We start from the raw sequence: 8689 nt of genomic DNA, 5'->3' as shown, positions 1-8689 counted from the left end.
AGGGAGTTGAGCCTTTGGCATGTTACAAAAGTTGGCCCTAATTACACCCAACTAGTAGTGGCTGGAGTTGGAATCCTGAACTGCTGGAGACGGTCCCCTGACGGAAAACACTGCATACAAAGGACTGCAGAGTAGAATAGGAAGTATTGCAAGGTGGCAGTAGGGTTAGGGAGTTAGGGCTTCCCCCTGCACCGGCAGGTGCTTCCGTTTCATGAGTTTGTCCATCTACAGAAATAATGCTTAGCATCTGCCTTGTGAGGGCAGGACTAAATAATGTGGGTATGGAAGTTCTTTAGGATTTCTGGAAGGAAACAGAGCCGGGAGAACAAGAACTTGGTGTAAGCAAGGAGAGTGAGCTGGGAGTGGTGGCTCGTAACCTCATTTCTGGGCCACTGGTGGATTTGACAGACTTTGAATAGATTCATTTATTTCTCCTTGGAGTGCTTTTTGCTTGCATGGTGTCATGCTGTTATATTAGTGTAGCTGTCCCTCCTTCCCTATTTTAGATTTTAGATCTAGCATTTCTGTAATAAGGACAGAGGTTTAGAAGGGAGGTTGGATCCTGTTGTTTGTTTGTTTTTTTTGGGGGGGGGAGGTATAGGGGAGGCATTTAAAATTTGATTTTTTGGGGGAGCTAGTGACTAGCCTTTTCATCAGTTGCTTAGCTGAGGTCAAACCTTACTTTAAAAGAAAAAGAAAGATTGCAAAACATTGTGATCAATGTAAGGTTTTTGAAGCTATACATCTTTATAAGAGCAGACAGCCTCCCTCCTTCTTCCTCAGCACCTGGTGGCTTTGAACCGCAGCATTGTGGTTAGCAGCCACTTGCCCTGTGGTATGAGTGGGCATGGACTCCAGGGCAAAGCGTTTGGAATACGGATTCTGCCTGTGGAGTCCGTGGCTGAAATCCCCATGACTTCAGCCAATTCACGTTTCCTTTTACCTTTATTTGGAGAAGGGCAGATAAGTGTGTGTGTATGTGTAGGTATAGACATATGCTCACTTTGCTGTATTGCATCTTGTACTTTGAAAGTCGCTTTGGAATGAAGGGTAGGAGGTGAATTCGTATGACAATGTAGAGTGGTAACAGGCCTTTTTTTTATCGGGCTGACTCTTGAGATTTGGGGGCCAGAGACTTGGGAGTAGGAAGATTTGGAGCGGGGCATAGTTCCTCAGACAAACGCGACAGGCAGCAGTGCTTCCGATGGAGCAGGGCCCATCTCCTCCTGCCAGTGTTTAATTTCCCCTGGTTGGTCAAGGGTCTATTTCAGGAACTCCTCTGACCTTGCCCAGCCAAGGTACTAAGTTGATGATTATCCTGTGTTTGTTTTGCTATCAGAGCCATTACATTTTTCCTTAGATTGTATTGCAGGTATGTCTCCTTTTATTATGCCTCACGGATACTACATGTTGGGTTTTTGTTTTGTTTTTAAGATAAATGGAAAGTTGTGGGCACCCTGCGTCTGGCAAGTCGGTAGACACTGTTTTTTCCAACAGCATGGGTGCACTTTGTGTCTGTGTCACAATGTCATCCTTCCTGCAGTTTCAGACTTTGTCGTCATGCTGCTGCAACCTTAGTAGAAGACAGTCTTAGTGTCAGCCTCACTGATAGGCACTGGGAAACAAACTAAAGATCGAGGGACTTGCCTCGTGGGGACACACTTTACTGTGGTGGACTGGGACCCAACATGCAACATCTCCGAGGTCTGCCTGTACAGATACTTCACATAATTCGAATATTAAAAATAAAGTAATTCCTGCAAAGAGCAGAATTTTGCACCTCCTGGAAAGGTACTGGTATTCCCCAGTAGCCTTGGTGGTGCAGTGGGTTACACATTGGGCTGCTAACCACAAGGTCTTCAGTTGGAAGCCACTAGCAGCTCTGCTGGAAAAAGGTGAGACTTTCTACTCTCATAAAGACCTACAGCCTTGGCTAAAGGCTTGAAGATAAACAAGCGGCCATCTAGCTGAGAAACAACAAAGCGCCCAACATGGAAGAAGCACACCAGCCTGTGTGGTCACGAGGTGTCGAAGGGATCAGGTTTCAGGCATCAAAGAACAAAAAATCAAATCATTGAGAATGAGGGACAGTGCGGAGTAGGGACCCATAGCCCATCTGTAGACAACTGGACATCCCCTTACAGAAGGGTCACGGGGAGGAGAAGAGCCAGACAGGGTGCAGTGTAGCAACGATGAAACAACTTTCCTCTAGTTCCTAAATGCTTCCTCCGCCCCCCACCCCACTATCATGATCCCAATTCTACTTTACAAATCTGGCTAGACCAGAGAATGTACACTGGTACAGATAGGAACTAGAAACGGAATCCAGGACGGATGATCCCTTCAGGACCAGTGGTGAGAGTGGCGATACTGGGAGGATGGAAGGAAGGTGGGGGAGAAAGGGGAAACAGATGACAAGGATCTACATTTAACCTCCTCCCTGGGGGATGGACAACAGAAAAGTGGGTGAAGGGAGATGTCGTGGACAATGTAAGATATGACAAAATAATAATAATTTATAAATTATCAAGGGTCCATGAGGGAGAGTGGTGGAGCCAGGAGGGAGGGGGGATAATGAGCTGATACCAGGGGCTCAAGTAGAAAGCAAATGTTTTGAGAATGATGAGGAAAACACATGTACAAATGTGCTTGACACAATAGATGTTTGTGTGGATTGTGATAAGAATTGTATGAGCCCCAAATAAAATGATAAAAAAAAAAGAGTTACTGCCTTGGAAACTCACAGGACAGTTCTACTTTGTGTCAGATAGACCGACTGTGAGTCGGAATCTACCTGATGGCAGTGAGTTGAGCTATTCCATCCCTAGTCTCCCTGGCCTCCCTGTGGGTCTGTCATCTTGTCAGCTGCAGTGAGCCCACCCTGACCACTGCCCTAGTTCTTCTGTCATAGCACCTTGTTTAAGAGCAGGACACGGTCTTTTGGGGCTGTTAACTTCCAGCTGCTCCGAGGGAGAAAGAGGCTTTCTGCCCCTGTGAAGAGTTACAGTCTCAGAAACGCACAGAGGCTCTTCTACCCTGTCCTTGGGGGGTGGGGGGTGGGGGATCTCTATGAGTTGGAATTGATTCGATGGGTGAGTGAGTTTTGAGTCTCAGTACTGGCATGCTTCACTGCTTGCCTGCCTTCTGCCTTCCTGCCCTGGCACGCATCTCTGGAGAAGCTGGCATCATGCTTACTCCCTGAGTCTCGGTGCCTCTGGTGCAATGGCTGAGTCGCAGCAGTCTTTGCTTGTAAACTTTTGAATGATTCCACCAGTGAATGAGTCCAAGGACATGAAGGTATTCTACATAGAATGAAAGCTCCTTGTTGACAGGGTTTTTAAAATGCTCATTAGCGTGACTGTGTGGGACATCCCCTTCTTTATGATGGTCATCGTTTTTTTTTGTTAAAGTGGGGAAATAATGTATTTAAAACTGTCTTCTCAAATTCAGAAAGCTGACATAATGCTTTCAGATGCACAGGTGAGTGTGGGACTCTTTCTTGCCTCTTGCTAAATAACCTAGCTGAGGTCTTGGGGCTCTTTTGGTTTTTTTTTTTTCAGTTCTCAGTGTCTGACAGACTGTTGCTGCTGTACCTTTTGACAGTGCCTACCTTTATGCTCCTCCTCACCCTCCTCTGAGGAACCAGTTTATCAAATTCATTTGAACCCAAACACACCTTGAACAAATTAGGTGACCCTTAGCATCATTGCCCCCAGGGCAGAAATGATCCCTGGGACACTAACTTGGATTCTTTCAGGATGTTCCCTAATGCTAATGTTTGTGTTGTTTTGTTTTAGATCAGTGGTTCTCAACCTGTGGGTCACGATGCTCTTGAGGGGTTTCTAACAGGGGTTGCCCAATTCATAACAGTAGCAAAATCACAGTTATGAAGTAGCAACAAAATAATTTTATGGTTGGGGGGGCGGGCGGGGCACGGCACGGTCACCAAAACATGAGGAACTGTGTTAAAGGGTCACAGGTTGAGAACCACTGTTTTAGATGCTTTCACGTAAAATAAGTAGTTCAGGTAAAATAAGTAGTGTAGACTGATTCATTGAACAAACAAGTAATTTGAATCTCAGCACTGGGAACTGTGCTGACCAGGGAGGCTCATAGTCCTTTCCCTTGGAAAGGAGCTGTCTGGCGGCGTAGATACTGAGCAAGTAAAAGAAGTTGTAGAGCTCTGAAGACAACCAGGTGGGAGCTGAGGGAAAGTGTGAGGGCATTTCACTTCAGCTTGAGAAAGCTTAGCCGAGGAGGTAGAACTCCCTAGCCAAGGCTTTTTTCTCCTAATCAACTTCATTGTGATATACTTTACATTCAGTGGAATTCACACACTGGTTCAAGTTGATGACTACCCGGTCTAGAGTCTTTTCTTCTCCCCACAACCACCCCCCACCCCTCCACCCTGCCTCCATTGCCAACCACTGATCTGATTAAGTCACTATACATTATTTTTCTCTCTTTTGGAATTTCATATCAACATCAGTAGATATGGACTTTTTTAGTGTCTGACTTCTTGCAGTCTATAATTATTTGAGAGCGGTCCAGGTTACAGTGTGAACAAATGTTTTATTTGTTTTAATTGCTGAGTGGCATTTTATTGTAATAATATATACCCGAGTTACCCATTTTCTGGGTGGGAGTCATGCAAACATGCTTGCCCTTACTGTTGGAATGGTTATCTTTTCCCAACTTTCTGTCCTTTTCTTTAAAATATGTCTCTTTTTACATGTCCTATAAAGTTGGGTCTTGCTTCTGTGTTCTGGAAAGCTTGTCCTCTTAATGGAGTTAATTTTCTTTTGTTTCTTTTAGTTGTGATGTTGGTGAAAGTTTACCGGGAAACCTAGTTTTCCACTTCAGTTACAGTAGCTGATAGGAGTGGGCTGTAATCCACTTCTTCCCTCTTTGCCCCATCTGATTTTTGTTTCTCTCGTGGTCCATTTCTGACCTCTCTTGAGTTGAGGGATTATTTTTATTTTCTCTGTTGGTTTCTCTTGGAAGAAAGATGAGGCTTTTCAGAAACCCACAGGGGCAGTTCTACTTTGCCCTGTGGAGTCTCTATGAGTCAGAATCAACTTGATGATTGTGAGTTTATTTTTTTCTGTTGGTTTCTTGGGGAAGCAGTTGTTAGTTCAGGTAGGAGGAGCGGTAAAGGGTTTTACCAGCCTCAGCAAGGACCTGGCAGTCGGGGTTGGAGAGTGAGGTCCACCTGCCCCAGTTCTTGCCTTTTCCTCTGGCTTCTCCCTGCTGGGAACCCCAAGTGTCCAGGAAGCCTGCTTTCCAGATAAAGCAGGCTGTCGCCTTGTAACTCCTCCTTGTAAGCCTTTGGACTGAAGCTTGTATCTGGAGAAGTCTCCATCATTATTTAATTGCTCCTTTTGGTTCAATGCCCTGGACAAATGCCTGCTCAGCTCCAGTGAACAAACTTGATGCATGGTATTCTCAAAGTTGAGAAGATTGTGAAGTTCCATAGGCATTTTGTGAGATGTAGCTGTGTGTGTGGAGGTGGGGAGTGGGGTGGGGAGTCTGCCTTCATGCTCAGGGAACCCTTCAGTGGTGGGTCACAAACACCAAAACGAAACTGCCATCGAGTTGATGCCAACTCATAGTGACCCTATAGGACAGGGTAGCACTGCCCCTGTGAGTTTCTCAGATTGCAGTTGTCTACAGGAGGAGAAAGCCTTCACTTTCTCCCTTGGAGTGGCTGGCGGTTTTGAACTTCAGGCTAGCGGCCTAGTGTATAACCCACTATGCCAGTAGGGGACCATTGGTGGCTCCCTATCCTAGAGACTGGTGTTTTGGGCGGAGAGCAAGGCTGCAGGGTGATAAGGATGGTGTCAGAATCAATAATTAGAATTATTCAAGCATTCCCTCCTCCCTGTACTCTGCCCCTCCTGCTGCACTTTTGCACACGAGGAGACCAAATATTAGAGTTACTTTCTTTTTTTAATTTAATTTTATTTTGTTTTGAGAGTTATTTTCAAGGCATGATTTATCTCTTACATCAGTGGTTCTCAACCTTGCTAATGCTGCGACTCTTCAATACAGTTCCTCATTTTGTGACCCCCCCCCAACCATAAAATTATTTTCGTTGCTACCTCATCACTGTGATTTTGCTACTGTTATGAATTAGGCGACCCCCAAAGGGGTCTCCACCTACCGGTTGAGAACAGCTGCCTCACATCATTCTCTCTTACAGAAGTTACCTTACTGTATTTCTCTGTTTTGTTTGTAGTCCAGGGCAGTGTTTTTGGCGCTCCTTATTCAAGAGAAAACTTTTCTTTGTAGGCTATTCTTTCTCGAAAGCTTTCCTTAGAACAGTGGTTCTCAACCTTCCTAATGCCTCGACCCTTTAATACAGTTCCTCATATTGTAGTGACCCCCAACCATAAAATTATTTTTGTTGCTACTTCATCACTGTAATTTTGCTACTGTTATGAAATGGGCATCCCCTGTGAAAGGGTTGTTGACGACTCCCAAAGGGGTGAGACCCCCAGGTTGATACCTGCTGCCTTAGAAAATGATAAATCAAGTCATCCTGTGTGTGTTTGCTCTCTTGTAGTCGAGCGAAAGATGTGATTATCCCAGCAAAGCCACCGGTCAGCTTTTTCTCCTCGAGGTCGCCGGTCCTTGACCTCTTCCAGGGGCAGCTGGACTACGCTGAGTACATCCGCCGGGACTCGGAGGTGGTGCTGCTGTTCTTCTATGCCCCCTGGTGTGGCCAGTCCATTGCCGCCAGGACGGAAATTGAGCAAGCAGCCAGTCGGCTCTCGGACCAGGTAATGTTGCCATTCAGCCTTGAATCTGATGACTTCAGCCCTCAGTGGACAGAGTGTAGTTACCAGGGAGACATTGGGCCCCATGGGTTGATTTTTGCCCAGTGATGGCCGAGCGCACTCAGTGTGTGGGGACGTATCCTGTGCAGGCAGTGGGCCTGGAGCCGGGTATCGGCAGAGGGGCGGCAGCCTGAGAGGGAGAAATGCCCGGGCTTGAAGATCTCTTATTTAGAAGTGGATAGAGGGTACAACTATAAGTATAACAAGATGGGACCTTTTGTTCCATTTCATTGTCAGTACAATACATACAGCAAAGCTTGCCATTGTAACCGTCTGAGGGTACAATTCAGTGACACTGATCACATACACCATGCTGTGCAGCAGTCCTCGCTTTCCGTTTCCAGAAGTTTCTCATCCACCCCTCACCTTCCCTTCCCACACTCCTTCATTCCTAGTCCAGCCCCTGGTACCCTCAGACAAAGTTCAGTCTCTTTTGTGCATCCAAGGCTGGCCCAAGCAGTTCATGATTGCCCCTCTGCACTGGCCTAAGTGTGATAGAAGCCATAGCATTGACTTCCAACTCAACAACCTTTGATTGCCCTTTCAGACAGGTCTTTGCTGGTGCCTCCTTTACTATCCTGACAGTAGTTCACAGGTGGCCAACCTGCCCTGCACATAGGAAGTCCTGGTCAACTCCCTAGAGTGCTCTTGGTAGCACAAGAGGGCTTCAGAAAGCTGGTGAACACATGGAATTTCATGAATTCTTTGAAGTTCCCTTGTATAAAGGCCTGGAAAGCAAACGTAATTTGATTATATATATATGCGTCCATATGTAAGTCCTTGGACAAGCAGGTGCTTGTTCCTCTGTAGACTCATTCATGTGGCAGTGACAGCAGATGCAGACCGACAAGGTATACTGTGCCAATGGCTCTAGCACTGCAGGCCTTTCTTTCAGTGACTGGCGTTTCTGAATGGTCACCTGCCCTGGGTGAAGTCCTGAGCTGCACCCACAGTATTCAGCCCTCGGTTTGCATAGAAGTTGCCTTCCAGAGAAAGCCAGTGACCCATAGAGCCTTGCTTTTGGATCCATATGTAAAATAAGGGTTAGATCCTGTGTTTGGATGCTAAGCAGGTTTTTATCCAAGGGCAAGGAGCCTTTGTGGCACAGTGGTTAAAAGCACACTGCTGCTGACCGGAAGACTGGGCCGCCTGGAGAGCCTAGCTCACTCTTTGACAGTCCCACTTTGAGGCCAGAGACCCACAGCACTGGGGCTTAAGGGCAGCCCTCAGGCTGAGGAGATTGGATTGAGAGAAGGGAAGAAATTGAGAGTGCCTGGAAGAAAAGCTCAGGTTGGATATGGGATTGGTCAAGTTGGTCAGAAAATAATCTCTCCCTCTCCCCCCACTGCCTCCACATTCCTCAGTAAGCACCCAAAGGGCTCAGCCTGAAGCATGGGTGTTGCTTCTTAACTTCTCTCACATCTGCTGGCCATTGGCCTAAGGATTGATGAGAGGGCTTCAGAAAGCTGGTGGAAAAATTCCATTTTCCCACAAACTTTTTGAAGTCCTCTCATATATTGGAAGGCACCCGATACCTCAACCAACACATTTTGAAGAACATTTGAATTGATTTTGTTTCTACAGTTCTGAGAGCACTCACCGCAGAGCCAGCTCTCTGTCTCTGGTCTGTAAAAGCTGAATGCCCGGTGTGGTGACATCCAAACCACGCTGCTCTGGAGGATCAGCCGGTGGTAGGCGTGTCAGACTGCTTTTATCTGCTGCAAATTTTCTTTGGCTATCATACCCAAGTGTATGAGTCTGGGTACTTTGGAGAAACAAATCCACAGCAACTCATGTATAAGAGAGTTTTATGTAAAGAAAATGTGCATCACGAAAACATCCCAACCCAA

At 46.3% G+C, this 8689-nt stretch overlaps 1 protein-coding gene across 1 annotated transcript in view; it reads left to right on the top strand.

The window, feature by feature from the left end:
* The first annotated feature begins 6697 nt into the window (after positions 1-6697).
* Positions 6698-8689, top strand: part of TXNDC11 (thioredoxin domain containing 11) — a 57100-nt gene continuing 55108 nt past the window's right edge. The window contains exon 1 of the mRNA XM_045286124.1: positions 6698-6782. The gene's annotated coding sequence lies outside the window, so the exon portion shown is untranslated. The remainder of the gene's footprint in view (positions 6783-8689) is intronic.

The sequence above is a fragment of the Echinops telfairi genome, unplaced genomic scaffold, assembly GCF_000313985.2.
Source record: "Echinops telfairi isolate 266 unplaced genomic scaffold, ASM31398v2 ScPeMD7_5;HRSCAF=22, whole genome shotgun sequence".
Lineage (NCBI taxonomy): Eukaryota > Metazoa > Chordata > Mammalia > Afrosoricida > Tenrecidae > Echinops > Echinops telfairi.
This window is presented reverse-complemented; position numbering and strand designations above follow the sequence as displayed.